A 15,362-nucleotide genomic window follows, 5' to 3' on the forward strand; every position below is an offset into this window, starting at 1 on the left:
TAATCTTCTCTTGTTGGGGTTTTCTTGGGGTCTCTGGAGGCAGCCTTCCTTTCAGTTCAGTAATCACCCCAAATGCAGTCAGTCTAAATCCTTTATTGTCTCTTTCCAAGTCTTTTCCTGTGGCTCTAGTAGCTTTGTTATAATCCAGATCCTTTATTATCTCCTTCCTAGGGCTGGGCAGCTTTCTGGAAAAGCCTGTCAATTTGGCCTTCATTCTGAGAGCTTGAGCTCCTGTCTACCTTCTCTGGCTTCTGAATCTCCCCAACTGAATCCTGGCTGAGGCTCCTAGCTTATATGCCCCACACTGAGTATAAACCAATCATTATATCACTAGAAAAGCATTATTTATTGTAGGATTAAATCAATGCTAAACTAGATTTAACAATTATCTCCTCAATTCCACTTGAAACAAAACTTGTTTCAAGTTCTGAGCCATAACATTTCCTTGTAGGATTAAATCAATCATACTGAACCATGCTAAATTAGATAACTATTGTCTCTATCAATTCCACTGACTTAGTACCTTGTAAGAATCCTTTGTTTCAAGTTCAGAGTTCTGGCCCCATAATTATCGATTATAAAATTGTTCTTTACCTTAGAAAGACCAAATTCAATTTACTGGGAATAAAAATTAAATTACAGAAGATTTAGAAGAGAATGATGAAAAAGGAAGTGGAGGAATTAAGTACTAGATTTTTTTTTTTTATTAAATGAGATAAGGAAGAAAAGTAGTTTGATAGCAAATGGTTTTGATGAGTTCAATATGGTAGGGTTTTTTAATTGGTGGTAAAACAGGAGCATCTTATTGTATAGAAAGAAAATATCCAGAAAAATTGAAAATGCTGACTGAAAATGAGAAAAGAGAGAAATGGAGGGAGCACTAGGAAGAGAGACTTCTGGAACAGTTTGTCTCACTTATGGAAAAGGGGAGCAAGGCCACTGCAGGTAGTGTCTGGGTAAACCATCGGGAGGTTCTTTGTCACAACAGAGAACAGTCCTGGATCAGCAGACCAGTGGCACATCAGGCCAGTTGTAAGGTTGCTAGTCCTAGGGCAGCAGGCAAACTCTTATCCCCAAATCAAGGGACACAACAGGCTTATAGTAGATGGGCCATCCCAGCATAGTGGGCAAGCTGCAGGACCTGGAACAGAGAGTGAATAACCAGGCTTGGAACAGGAGACACTGTCCTAATGAGGATGAATAGGGGAAATGAAGAGACAAAAGTATAAATGGGGGCATAGGATGAAAGGAAATAAATTCTTTAAAAACAATACTGTGAATGGGCATAAGAGGAATTCTTCCCATAAAAAAAAAAAAATGGATAGCAGAGTGGATTAAAAACTAGAATCCTACAATATATTGTTTATAATAAACACATTTGAAAGAGAGAAATACAGAATAATGGTAAAAGATTGGCACAGAATATATTATGCTTCAGCTGAAATATGCACAAATGTTCCAGTTTATCCCCATTATATATGATACTTACTAATGGTTTTAAATAGATGCTACTGATTATTTTGAGAAAAAGTCCATTTATTCCTATATTCTCAAGTGCTTTTAATAGGAACAGATGTTGGATTTTATCAAAGGCTTTTTCTGCACCTATTTAGATGATTCTATGGTTTTAGTTAATTTAGTTATTAGTATGGCCAATTATACTGATAGTTTTCCTAATATTCAACCAGCCCTTCATTCCTGGTATAAATCCTACTTGATCATGGTGTATTATCCTGGGGTTGATTTTCTGTAGTCATTTTGCTAATATCTTATTTAAGATTTTAGCATCAATATTCATTAGGGAGATTGGTCTATAATTTTCTTTCTCTGTTTTCGACCTACCTGGTTTATGTATCAGTACCATGTCTGTGTCATAAAAGAAATTTGGTAGGACTCCTTCATTCCCTATTTTTTCAAATAGTTTATATAGCATTGGGGTTAATTGTTCTTTAAATGTTTGGTAGAATTCACATGTAAATCCATCTGGTCCTGGGGATTTTTTCTTAGGGAGTTGATTAATAGCTTGTCCTATTTCTTTTTCTGAAATACGACTATTTAATCAATTTACTTTCTCTTCTGTTAAGCTGGGAAGCCTATATTTTTGGAGGTAGTCACCCACTTCACTTAGATTATCAAATTTATTGGCATAAAGTTGGGCAAAGTAACTCATTATTTCTCTAATTTCCTCCTCATTGGTGGAAAGTTCTTCTTTTTCATTTTTAAGACTAATAATTTGGTTTTCCTCTTTTTCTAATCAGATTTACCAAAGGTTTATCAATTTTAATGTTTTTTCATAAAACCAACTCTTATTTATTAGTTCAGTAGTTTTTTTTTTTACTTTCAATATTATTAATTTCTCCTTTTAATTTTAGAATTTCAAATTTAGTATTTGATTGGGGGTTTTTAATTTGGTCTTTTTCTAGCTTTTTAAGTTGCAAGCCCAATTCTCTATTTTATTCAAGTAAGCCTTTAAAGATATAAAATTTCTGCTTATTACCACTGGCTGCATCACACACAAATTTTGGTATGATGTCTTATTGTTGTCATTATCTTGAGTGAAATTACTGATTGCAACTATAATTTGCTGTTTAACCCAATCATTGTTTAAGATGAGATTATTTAGTTTCCAATTACTTTTTGGTCCATTTACCCCTAACTTTTTGTTGAACGTAGCTTTTATTGCATCATGATCTGAAAAGAAAGCATTTACTATTTCTGCCTTCCTGCGCTTAATTTTGAGGAATTTATGTTCTAATATATGGACAATTTTTGTATAGGTTCTATGAACTGTTGAGAAGAAAGTATACTTCTTTCTGTCACCATTCAGTTTTCTCCAAAGATCCAACATACCTAATTTTTCTAATATTCTATTTATCTCTTTAATTTCTTTCTTATTTGTTTTGTGGTTTGATTTTTCTAGATCTAAGAGTGCAAGACTGAGCTCTCCCACTATTATAATTTTGCTGTCTATTTCTTCTTGCAACTCTCTTTACTTCTCCTTTAGGAAGTTAGATACTATACCACTTGGTGCATATATGTTTAGTATTGATATTGCTTCATTGTCTATGCTACCCTTTAGCAAGATATAGGGTCCTTCCTTATCTCTTTTAATTATATCAATTTTTGCTTTTGCTTGATTTGAGATAAGGATGGCTACCCCTGCTTTTTTGACTTCACCTGAAGCATAATAGATTCTGCTCCAGCCTTTTACCTTTATTCTGTATATATCTCCCTGCTTTAAATGTGTTTCCTTTAAACAACATATTGTAGGGGTTCTGACTTTTGATTCAGTCTGTTATCTGCCTCTGCTTAATGGGAGAGTTCATCCCATTCACATTTACAGTTAAAATTCTGTATTTCCTGCCATCTTATTATACCCAGATTATACTTTTCTTTTTCTTGTCCCCCCCAACCCTCTTTCCCAGTATTAAACTTATGGGCCCCACTTATATCATGCCGCTTAGCCTCTTTAGGATCCCTCCTTCCCCCCTTTGAATCTCTTCCCCTTTATTGTACCTTCCCTTATTACTCTTTTCCATTTCCCTTTTCCTCTCCCTCTTTTTAATGAGGTGAGAGAAAATTCTCTGTAAAACAAATATGTCAATTATTTTCTTTTTGAGCCAACTCTGATGAGGTAAGATTCACACAATGTTCCTCCCCCTCTCTTAATTCTCTCAGATATGATAGGTTTCCTTTTCCTCTTCATGGGATATATTTTCCCTGTTTTTATCCTCCCTTTCCCCTTTTTCTGACACTATCCCTTTTCCATTTCTACTTCCTTTTTTTTTTATGTCATATCAGTAAAATCAACTTATACACATAGTTTTTATGTATATCCAAAACAGAAATACAGTTCTCAAGAATTCGTTTTACCTTTTTCTGATTCTCTTGAGTCCTATAGTTGATCAAATTTTTTGTTTAGATCTGGTTTTTTCCTTAGAAACAATTGGAATGCATTTCTTTCATTAAATGTCCATCTTCTTCCATGGAAAAAAAAATGGCCAGTTTAACTAGGTAGTTTATTTTTGGCTGCATTCCAAGTTCTTTTGCCTTTCAGAATATCAGATTCCTGGAATCTTTAATGTGGAGGCAGCCAGATCTTGAGTGATTCTTATTGTGGCACCTTGGTATTTGAATTCTTTTTTTTTTTTTTCTGGCTGCTTGTAATATTTTTTTCCTTAGTCTGATAGTTCTGAAATTTGGCCACAATATTCCTTGGAGTTTTTATTTTAGGGTCTTTTTTCAGAAGGTGTTCAATGAATTCTTTCAATGTCTATTTTAGCTTCTGATTCTGTTATATCTGGGCAGTTCTCTTTGACTGTAAAGTAAAATAGTATCTAGGCTCTGTTTTTCATCATAATTTTCGGGAAGTCCAATGATCCTCAGGTTATCTCTTCTAGATCTATTTTCCAGGTCTGTTGTTTTTCCAAGTAAATATTTGACTTTTTTTTTAATTTTTCTTTTTTTTTTTTTTTTTTTTTTTTTTTGGTCTTGCTTGACAGATTCTTGTCATCTCCATGAATCATTCATTTCTATTTGTTCAGTTGACTGATTCTTGTCATCTCCATGAATCATTCATTTCTATTTGTTCAGTTCTGATTTTTAATGAGTTTATTTTCCTCATTAGCTTTTTTTTACTTCTTTTTGTATATGTCCAATTGAGTTTTTAAATGAATTGTTTTGCTCTATGGAATTTTTTTCCATTTCACTAATTTTTTTTTAGTGAATGATTTTCTTTTTCCAGTTCACAAATCCTACTTTTCCTGGGATTTTTTTAACCTTTTCTAATTCACAAATTCTGTTTCCTTGCACTTCTTGGGAATTCTTTACCTTTTCCAATTCACATTTCAGGAAGTTGTTACTCTCTTGCATAGCTTCTCTTTCCTTTCCCCATTTTTCTTCTAACTCTCTTTTAAGATTTTTAATAGTCTCTTCTAGGAGAGAGTTATGTGATGGGGGCCAGGTAACATTCCTCTTTGGGGTATTGTCTGGAGACTGTTTGCTATTAGTCTCCTTGGGGTTACAACCCTGCTCTCTTTTTGTATAGAAGCTATCAATCGTCCTTTTGATTTTTTTACTCATCTTCTAAAGCCTGTAGGGTAGGCCTTCAGGGCAAGGAGGTTATCAGCTTCCTCTGCAAAGCAGGGATAGGTATATGGATAGATATACCCATATCCATAGGTATATGGATAGGTATATGGACAGGCTGCAAAGAGCAGTGAGGTATGGGAGGGCTCTGGGAAAAAGTCCCCTCCCCCCCAAGTCATTCAGACCTGGTTAGCACTGTGGAGCTTCGGAAGTACTCAGTGAAGAACCCCACTGTATGGATTAGCGACTGCCCTGAGGCTAGAGGCTATGCTGTGAAAGTATTGCTACTCCAGCCAAAGCCCACTGGGGGGCTGTGGATATTAGCAGCTGACCAGGGAATAGCCTCACATGGACGGGAAGCGTCTCTGCCCCAGGAAGTGCAGTTGCTCTGCAGAAGTTCTATTACCCCAGGCTGAGTCCTACACTGTGTAGATTTGTAACTGCTCCAAGGAAAAGCCCTGCACTGCAGAATGGGGCTGCAGAGCTGTGTTATGGTCTGCACTGAGTCACTTCTGGTTTTGGGTGGGTATAGCTAGATCCTGTGAGGTTCTGACGTTTTTTAGAGTACTTTCTGTCTTTGGCTTGATTTCTCTGCTGATCTGCTGTTTTGCAACCAAGACAGAGCAATCAGCCTATGTCAGAGTCCTTTCTGTAATTTTTCTATCCAAGGAGGCCACCCCTTCTCCCATCAGCTCCCTTTGCTAGCCTCTCCTACTTCCCTGTTTACATTGGTCTTTTCCTGCTCCTCAGAACAAACCTTTTCTGATGAACTTCCAGATTATCTTCAGTTGGTAAATTATTGTACTTCTGATCTTTGTGGATTTTACCAATCAAGTGCTATTTTTGAGGCTTAATTTAATAATTGGTCGTGAGGGTATGAGAGCTTAGAAAGTCACATGTGCCTTCTCCACCATCTTGGATTTGCCCCCCTAAATAAAAGTTAAAGGAAGAAACTACATAGTCTTGAAAGGTACTGTAGACAATGAAGTAATATCAATACTAAACTTATATGCACCAAGTGATACAGCATCCAAATTCTTAGAAGAAAAATTAAAAGAGTTGCAGGGAGAAATAACAAAACTATACTAGTAGGGGATCTCAACCTCCCCTTTTTAGAACTGGATAAATCTAGTCACAAAAGTAAACAAGAAAGAAATTAGTTAATAGAATTTTTAATGGGGATAGAAAGGAATATTCTTTTAGCAGAGTTAGTTGTACTTTTATCTAATATTGAGCATGTAGATTAGTTGCTATCTTTTTTAATAGCAAAGAGTATGAAGAATAATTGAAACTTCAAATCCAATTCTAACACTTTCTATGTTTATCACAATGGATAAATAACTTATGTGAGTTTCTATTTTCTCATCATCAAAAATGGAAATCATTGGCATTTTGTATAATAAACCTTAGGAACTTTTTATAAGCACATAGCTTTCAGTCCCTGAAGATCAGTACTAATATGTACTATCACAGTCCTAAGAAGCTGTTATTACTTTTCTCTAATATCCCAAAGGAAAGAAGATATGTTTCTGAACTCAGAAGATGAAAGCAACTTAAGTATTTGTTGAGCCAATACTGAATATATAATTAAACATGGATGGCATCTACAGAGAATTGTTAGAAAGATGAGAACTTCACAATAGTCATGAATTACTCTTGGATTTTAAAATAATCACAGAAATATATGGTCTTGCTCTCAAGCTTTGTATCTTGTGGAGCTGTTTTGTTCAAAATGGAAATTTTTGTTGTTGTAGCTGTACATTTGCATGTATACATGCACATACACACATATACTATGCATATACATTTGTGTGTATGTGAATTTCCTAATCTTAAATCCATATTTTCTGTTAAAAAAGTTATCCTAATCTTTACATGTACAGATGAGTTCTTCTATTTGAACAACATGGTATTATACGTATATCTAAGCTTCTTCCTGAGCATATGGTACACAGATGTTTCATACAAGAAAAAGATAAGCTGATAGATAACATGAAAGAATAACACCTCCTTATTGTAAAAAGGCAGCATATTTATTCATTGTTAGAATATATGTACAGTTGTCACAGCCAATGTAAATATTTCTATGAAGAATTTATCTAGATATGTAAAATTTAGTCAAATAGGATATCATCATCAAAACTAATTTTCTTCCATCAATTTTACTTTATATGACTTTCCTTAACTATCTTCTTCCTGCTTTCCAATATGATGAACTCCTGAGATCCCTGTCCTACTTAAATGTAACTCTTCTGGCTTAGAACCTATAGATGGTGCTTTATTCAATAAAATACAAATTAAATTACTTTTCCAATTTTCTCTTTGCCCCAAGGCAAAAATGAAGTATGCACATAGTGCTTCCTTGCTGCTGAAGGTGAAATGGAGTATTATACTTTGGGAGGAATGAAATAATGAAGAAAATTCAAAACATTGTACTGATGATCTAGCTGTAGGATATATAGTATTTGGTCTTGAAAAGAAAGGATGAAGGAGGAATGTTCATTATCTTCAACATTTAAAGAGCTATCATATGGAAATTTTATTTGAACTTATGGAATAGTACCAGGACTTTTCTTTAGAAACTAAAAGAAATTTCCTAATACTCCTTCCCCCCCAAAAAAACAAACAAAAATCTTATTATTTAGAATTGTCCAACAAAGAAAATAAGGTTGCTTTGCAAGCACTGAATTTCCTGTCTTGATGCTATCTAACCAGAGAGACTAAAGACTCCCTTCTATCTCTATGATTATAATTTATCATATGCTAGAATCATAGAGATAGAAGGGACTCCTTGATCTTTTGTCCAAAAGATGAAACTTTTTGATAACATCCTCTGATTAAACACCTTCAGGACAGGAAATTCACTCCCTCTAAAACAATTCTGTTCTTTTGGTTGGCTAATTCTAAATAGTTAAGAAACTGTGTTTTGGGGGGGTTATTTGGTTTTTTTTTTTGGGGGGGGATGACTTCTTCCATTTAGTTTCTAAACAATAGCTCTAATATTACTCTGTAAAGTCAAATAAATATTCCATATGATATCCCTTTATATATTTGAAGACAATAAATACCCCTTTTTCATCTCTTTGTATAGCATATAATGTGTAAAATAAAGAACAAAGGGATCCTAAGCTCTCTTTCAGTTCTTATCAACTGAATCTGACACAAACAAATATTTAATAGAAAAAATTCAAACCCTCTTGGATCTAGGTGTGGAATCAAGTTCTGCCAAATTTGTAATGGTGGAGGGAATAAAATTATCCAAAATACTCCCCTTTTTCCTATTTGTAAAATTAAATTTGACTTTCATGGTTTTTTAAAATATTAATTAAGTATATGATCTTGGGTAATTCATTTTCACACTCTGAATTTTGGTTTCCCTATTTGTGAAAGAAATGCCTGATTAAGAGGATTTCTGACATGATGACCCATTATCTGGTACAGCTGGCTTAAGAATGCAGACATTTCTATTCTTCAACAACCCAAAGATGGGCAGGGAATAAATTAACAGGTCAAAGGAAAATAGTGCACTCTAGTGTTAGCAAAACAGACTGTATCTGTTTTTTACCAAAAGGCCTTTTCAAGCCTTAAATGTTTCTTCTTAGTGAAAACATATTTGCATATCCTGCAGCTGAAAAAGGCAATTAGTAATTCATGAGTAATTTAGGAAACGCCAGCTATAAAGTTCTAGATATTTACATAGCTCTCATAAATTACAGTCACAAACTGTAATTTGTTAAATTGGAATCCTGCTAAAAGCTTACATTTACATAGAATATCCAAATGCCAAATGTTGACGTGCATTTTTGAAAACCAACATATCTGGGCTATTTTCTCATCAAATTTAAATTAATTCCAAATTTCCTATCATGAATGATAAGGTCTCCCTACACATATATATCTACTGAGGTTTGGGCAGTGAGAAAAGTTCATTCCTCTGTAGTTAAGTTTTAGCACCATGAATTAATTACACAAGTGCAAAACATGAAGATGGCAAGAATTCACAAAGAACATATAAAAAGTGCCCAGAGAATTTAGAAAACACTATTAAAGATTAGGGCATTTCTAATATTTCTAATATTACTCTCATTCTGTGGGGTGTGGGGGAGAAAGAAAGTCCATTTCACTCTGAGATTCTATAGTTTGCTTTTTAACATTCCTTAATACTCATTAGATGTATAACTTTAGGCAGTCACTTAAACTGTTTGTTGCAGTTTTTTTAGCTGCAAAAATGGGGATAATAATAGCATCTTCCTCCCAGGAAGAAATCAAATGAAATAATAATTGTAAAGTGCTTAGTGTAGTGTCAGTCATATAGTAAACACTATATAAATGTTAATTATTATTGCTTTTATTATCTCCCAATTGTCCATTATAATACTATGGAAGCTAGGTGGCACAGTGGATATAATTTTTGAATTAAGAAACCAGAAGTCTCATCTTCCTGATGGTCTCAGATATATGGTATGTGAATTCAGGTAAGTCACTTGACTCTGTTTCTCATCTATAAAATGAATTGGAGGTGGAACTAGTTAATCACATCAGCATCTGGGTCAAGAGAGACTCAACTAGGGTCATAAGAGACAGCCACAACTGAAAGGATTGAACAACAAAATAACAATAGGGAAAATTATAGTACTTTGTGTTTAAAAAAATCTGTTTCCTACACTGTTAGATTTTCTAGTATTAATATTCAAACCTCAAAGTATTTTAGGCCTTAGGGATCTATATATCAAAGCAGGTAATATAAATAAGGAGTAGTCTAATAATGTCTAAATAAATAGGAAGTCAGATAGTTATTCAAGTGGGGTTTCAAGAAATAATTGATAATGGTTATTGATCAATAAATCAATATTTATCAAATACCTATTATGTACCAGGCAATATGTTAAGCATTAGCTATACAAAGAAAGGAAAAAGAGGTGTGTTGTCAAAGAGCTCAGTGTCTAATAATAAGATAATATGCAAACAACTGTGAACAAACAAGCTAAATCCAAGGTAAATAAGCAATGACCTTTAGAGAGAAGACTGTAGTATTGAGGGATTCAGAAAAGCTTCCTGCTAAAAGAGGAGTTTTTGCTGGAATTTGAGGAAAACCAGGAGATGGATATGTGATATTAAAGAATTCCACACCTGACAAAGAGCCAGTCAAAATACTCAAGAGTCAGGCCATGAAAAATCTACTTTAAAAAGAAATAAGTGGGGCAGACTCAGTGGATCACAGGAGGGGGACTGTAAGACACAAAAAAGACTAGAAAAGAGTGGTATATTATGAAGGAATTTGAACATATAGGGTATTTTTTGTATTTAATTTAGAGGTGGAATAGAACCACGAGATTTTATTGAGTATAGGAGTATCAGTATTAGATTTATGCTTTAGAAAATTCAAACTGACAGCTGAATTTAGGATGGATTATAGTAGGGAGAAACTTAAGACTAGAAATGAACCAGTTGACCTCTTTAGTAGTCCAGATGTGAGATGATAAGGCCTGAGACAGGTTGACAGCAGTATCCAGAAGAAAAAAGGGGGCGTATGTAAGAGATAGTTCCAAGGCAAATTTACTATATTTGATAAAAAAAGATTGGATAGGGAAGGTAAGGTGAGAGATTGAGGATGATACCTAGTTTGTGAACTTAACTTACTAGAAGTTACCTTGGACAGTAATAGGAAAGCTTGAAAAAAGAAAGGGATTTAGAGAAAAAAAAAATAAATTAAGATTTGGATGTGTCATGTTTATGATATCCATAAGATATATATAGTTCAAGATATCTCATAATTATATCTGAGGAAAATCCATTCTTATTATAAAAGACTAAAAATATCTGTAACAAATTTCTCACTTTTTAAATGGATTAAAAAGATCATATTGATGCAAACAAAACAAAAATTTGAATTCCTTTTAGCCACAGAAGAGTGATTAATTGTATATTATAATAATCGTTATTAAGTTTTGGTAGGTAAAATGGCATGATGAATAGAAAACTAATCTTGGCATCAGAAGGATCTGAATTCAAATCTAGCCTCTGAGCCATAACAGTTATACTAACTTCTCAGTGCCCCAGATAATTATCTTAGATTGTAAATTGCAAATACATTGCTTATCTGTATGATGGAGGCAGATGTAAGAAAAAAGGTTATGTGCTGACAATCCATTATGCTAATGAAAGCACAAATTAAGTTTTTCCCTAAAACGCTATCTAAATAATACTGGATTTATTAACTAACAGCAAGTTATTAAATAATAAATTATGAAATTGAATTCAGTTAATCTAAACTCATAATTTAAAAGCAATTTAATTAATATTTTCATGAAATTTTACAGTTAAGAAAATCATATTACCTCATCTTAACCCTGTGAAACAGAGAAGGTACATATTCACATGGAATTTGATAGTCTCCTACTATAATTGTGTATGTGTGTTTGTGTGGGGGGATGATATTGAGTAGGCTAGTAGTGTAAAATTCAAGTAAAAAAAAAATCCCTGAAGATCAGTAACTTGGAAAATCATAATAAAAACTATTTTTATTTATTTCCTTAAATATTCTCATCTGTTTCCCACTCCATTTAAGAGTTCCAAAAGCCATATTTGACACATCTGAAATAAATAGTAATTTAAGTCTATGGATGGACAACCCATCAAATGCCCAGACTCAAAGAATTATAATTAATGGTTCTATATCTTCCTGACTCAAGGTCTCCACTAGAATATTCTGGGTATCTATGCTTAGCCTTTTGATGTTTAATATGGTTACTAATGATTTAGAAGACATTTGATGACAGATTAACAAACTTACAGATGAAACAAAATGGGCAGTGAAAACTAACATATTAGATAAAAGAGTCAAGATTCAGAAAGTTCATGATAATCTAAATTTATGAGGTAAAGCACAGTATGGTGACAACAGGTAAGGATGGGTACAATGTCTTGAACTACAATTCAAAAAATCAAAGTCACAGGTACAAGGTGGGGGAATTATACTTATCTGTTTAGTTGAAGAACATTTGGGGTGTTTTGTGGACTAAAAGCCCAAAATGAGTGAGGAACATAAAATGGCAACAAAAAGAAAGTTTACTTGGATATATATTCAAGTAGTACAATGAATAAAATGCTAGATTTAGAGTCAAGAATATATGAGTTAAAATATAGCTAAGACAATCACGAGGCATGTAACCCTTAACTTGTGTTTGCCTCAATTTCATCATCTGAAAATGGGGATAATAATAACACTTATCTCCCAGTGTTGTTATTATTCATATTGTAGCATATTATAGCACAAAAACCTTATGTGCTAAAGGGGTTAAGTGAAGAAAAACTTAAAAGGTAAACAGAAAATTTATGTTTATTTATGGAGGTAAGGAAAAGTCACTGGAGTTTGTTGAGAAGCTGGGAGACATGATCAGTTCTACAATTTAGAAAGAACTTTATGGTAGTTGAGCCAAGAACAGGTAGGAATTGGGGAGAAATTTGAATCAGGAAGAACAATCAGACATTTAATACTATAGTTATGAGAAAAAGAAAGCTTATATGAGAATAATAGATATGAAAAGATAGAAATAAATACTAAAAATGTTGACAATATTGAAAAAAAACAAATATGGTAACATATTAGATATATGTGAATGAGAGGTTGAGAATAACTGTGGTGGCAAAGAACTGGAAATTGCGGGGGTTCCTATCAATTGAGAGTGGCTGAAAAAGTTGTGGTATATTATTTTGATGGGATACTATTGTGCTATAAGAAATGGTAAACTAGTGATGTTAGAAAAAGCATGAAAAGACTTGTACAAAATAATTAAGAGTGAAATGAGCAGATACAAGAGAGAGAGTTTTAAGGAATAATTTTGAAAAAGTAGATACTTTGATTATTTTAAATATCCAAATTAAAGGACATATGAAGAAAGATGCTATCTAAATGCAAAGAAAGAATTGATAAACAGAAGTGAGTATAGAACAGGACGTGTGCGTGCACATATATATATATATATATATATATATATACACACTATATATATACATGAATATACATATATACGAATATACACATAGTCATCTCCAGATGCAGTGGGCAAGGGAAGAAAAAAATAAATTTCACAAGAACAGATACCATAAAGACCAAGAGGGATTCTTTGTTTGGGCTCCTGGCACAGAGGCTGGAGACCTGGGCAATAACAGAGCCAGATAAAGAGCATGATGGGGGGAGTGGTGGCCCTGAGGCCCTAGTGGGCCACCAAGCTGTGGAATGAAGTTACTACCTATTTTCAAGTAGAAATGCCTCTAAGAAAATTCAGGCAGCACTTTAAAAAATACAGCAGCTGTTTTACTGCCTGTGAAGCAGTAGATTGACTTTATGAACTGTTAAGAAGTAATAGTAATTTTGTTCCTGAAGTTACAAGACAACAGACTGTTCAGTTGTTAGGAAAATTCTTCAAGATTCATGTAATTGAAGATATTAAAGAAAGATGGGGATCAGAAAATCTTGATGACATCCATTAGCTATTCAGGTGTTTACATCTTCTCCAGTTAAAACTATATCATACCATCACCCAGAATTGAGAAAAAGAAGTTAGAGAATATTTCTAAAGAATATTTTAAAATTACGGCACTTACCTTGCAGAACTCCTAAAAAGCATGTCTTTCAGGAAAATACAGAAAATATTAGGAATGAAATTAGAGAAATTAAAGAAATTAGAGAAATTAAAGAAAACCCAATAAAGGAAAGAAAAATAAGCCAAGAAAATACTGAAGAAGTTTGGTGACGTGTTTCGAGTCAATTACAATTTTAGTGTGCCATATTTAAAAGAAATCTTGGATCCAGCACAAGTAATACTTCAATACATAATAGATAATAATATAACATGAACAATGCAACTAAACGAGGTGTAGTTATATTGCAAAACAAATCAGATGATCTTTCTCACTGGACATTATCTGCCATGAATCATCTAGCAAATTGGCCAAGAAGTATTACCTGATTCAACCAACTTATGCAGAATTTGAAAGATGTATTCTGAACCATTTGCTGACTATTTATTTTTGAAAATTATGACTTATTTGTTAATATATTGAGTTTACTGCAGCCACATTTAAAGAGGATTGCCATTGACACCCTACAAATATGTTGTTTATACTTCCTCCATCAAATTAGAGAAAGCTCCAACTTTGAATGAAAATAATTTCTCAGATGAGTCAGAATATTGATATACCAAAACTTCATGATCCAATGGGAAAAAGATCACTAATGATTCAGACATTTTTCCTATGTGTGCTGTGGGTGTGCCAAGGAAGTTGATCTCCACAAACTGCTTGTTACATGATTAGTTTCCTTTCTGATGAATCATCATCAAGAAATCCTTCAATTGCCATCCCATTTACAGGCTGTTGTGGAAAAGCATCTGGAGTACCTGAGGAAGGGTCATATTACATATCCTGGAGATGAACTGATTGCTGCTGTGCCAGCTTAGTCCTTTTGTAAGCAAATCAGTAACCAGGAATTTGATTAACAGAACATTTCTACCTCTCAGTTTGTAATTGCCAAACTTTTAGAGAATATTATCAAAGACAAAAGCTTAACTTTAAAAGAAAAAATGAAAAAAAATTAAAAATTAAGCAATTTCAGAAAGAATATTCTGCCATCTCCAGACAAGATTCCCAACTACAGAAAGTAAAGCTTCCCTATTTGATGACAAGCTGGCAATCAAGCAGCCAATGCTAATTTCAAGAAAGCCAAAGTTCCATAGTCTTAGCTGCTGACTATCAGATGATATTAAATGAAGTCATATACTGAATGATATAATGTTAAGTAGTTGCCTCGGATGCGAAGCAGAGTGTGTGGACCCTGGAAGAAAAGAGATAAGGGCAAGAGAGAGGGGACGCGCAAAATGGAGGCAAGACAAATCCATCTGATCAAGCCTCCTTTTATTAATGGGTGCAATAGTACAGATATATATAGCAGTAGGAAAGAAGGCAGGGTTGTTCAAACACAGTACAGGGTGGGGGTCCTAGACAAAGGGTTGGTATCCCGCCCAAGGATGAGCTGCTCAGGTGTTTCTGGTCCTAGGAAGCTCTATGATGTGATTAGGGGATGCCTATTCAAAGTTAGGGCAGTGCTTGGATGTGCTTAGGAGATTCCTATTCAGGAAGTCTTTGGTATGATGTGCTTAGGAGATTCCTATTCAAGGTTAGGAATGTGGCCTTATGTGGCCTTAGATTAGTGCCGGCTCCCCACAGGTAGTCTGCTTTTCTGATCCTTTCTCAAAATTAGGATGCTATAGACA

The 15,362-nt window shown here is 33.9% G+C and overlaps 2 pseudogenes; both read left to right on the forward strand.

The window, feature by feature from the left end:
* Positions 1-5,225: 5,225 nt before the first annotated feature.
* On the forward strand, positions 5,226-14,119 carry LOC100926383 (annotated as a pseudogene).
* LOC105749016 lies at positions 14,118-14,949 on the forward strand (annotated as a pseudogene).
* Positions 14,950-15,362: the final 413 nt, after the last annotated feature.

Source organism: Sarcophilus harrisii, chromosome 3, assembly GCF_902635505.1.
Source record: "Sarcophilus harrisii chromosome 3, mSarHar1.11, whole genome shotgun sequence".
In the NCBI taxonomy this organism is placed as follows: domain Eukaryota; kingdom Metazoa; phylum Chordata; class Mammalia; order Dasyuromorphia; family Dasyuridae; genus Sarcophilus; species Sarcophilus harrisii.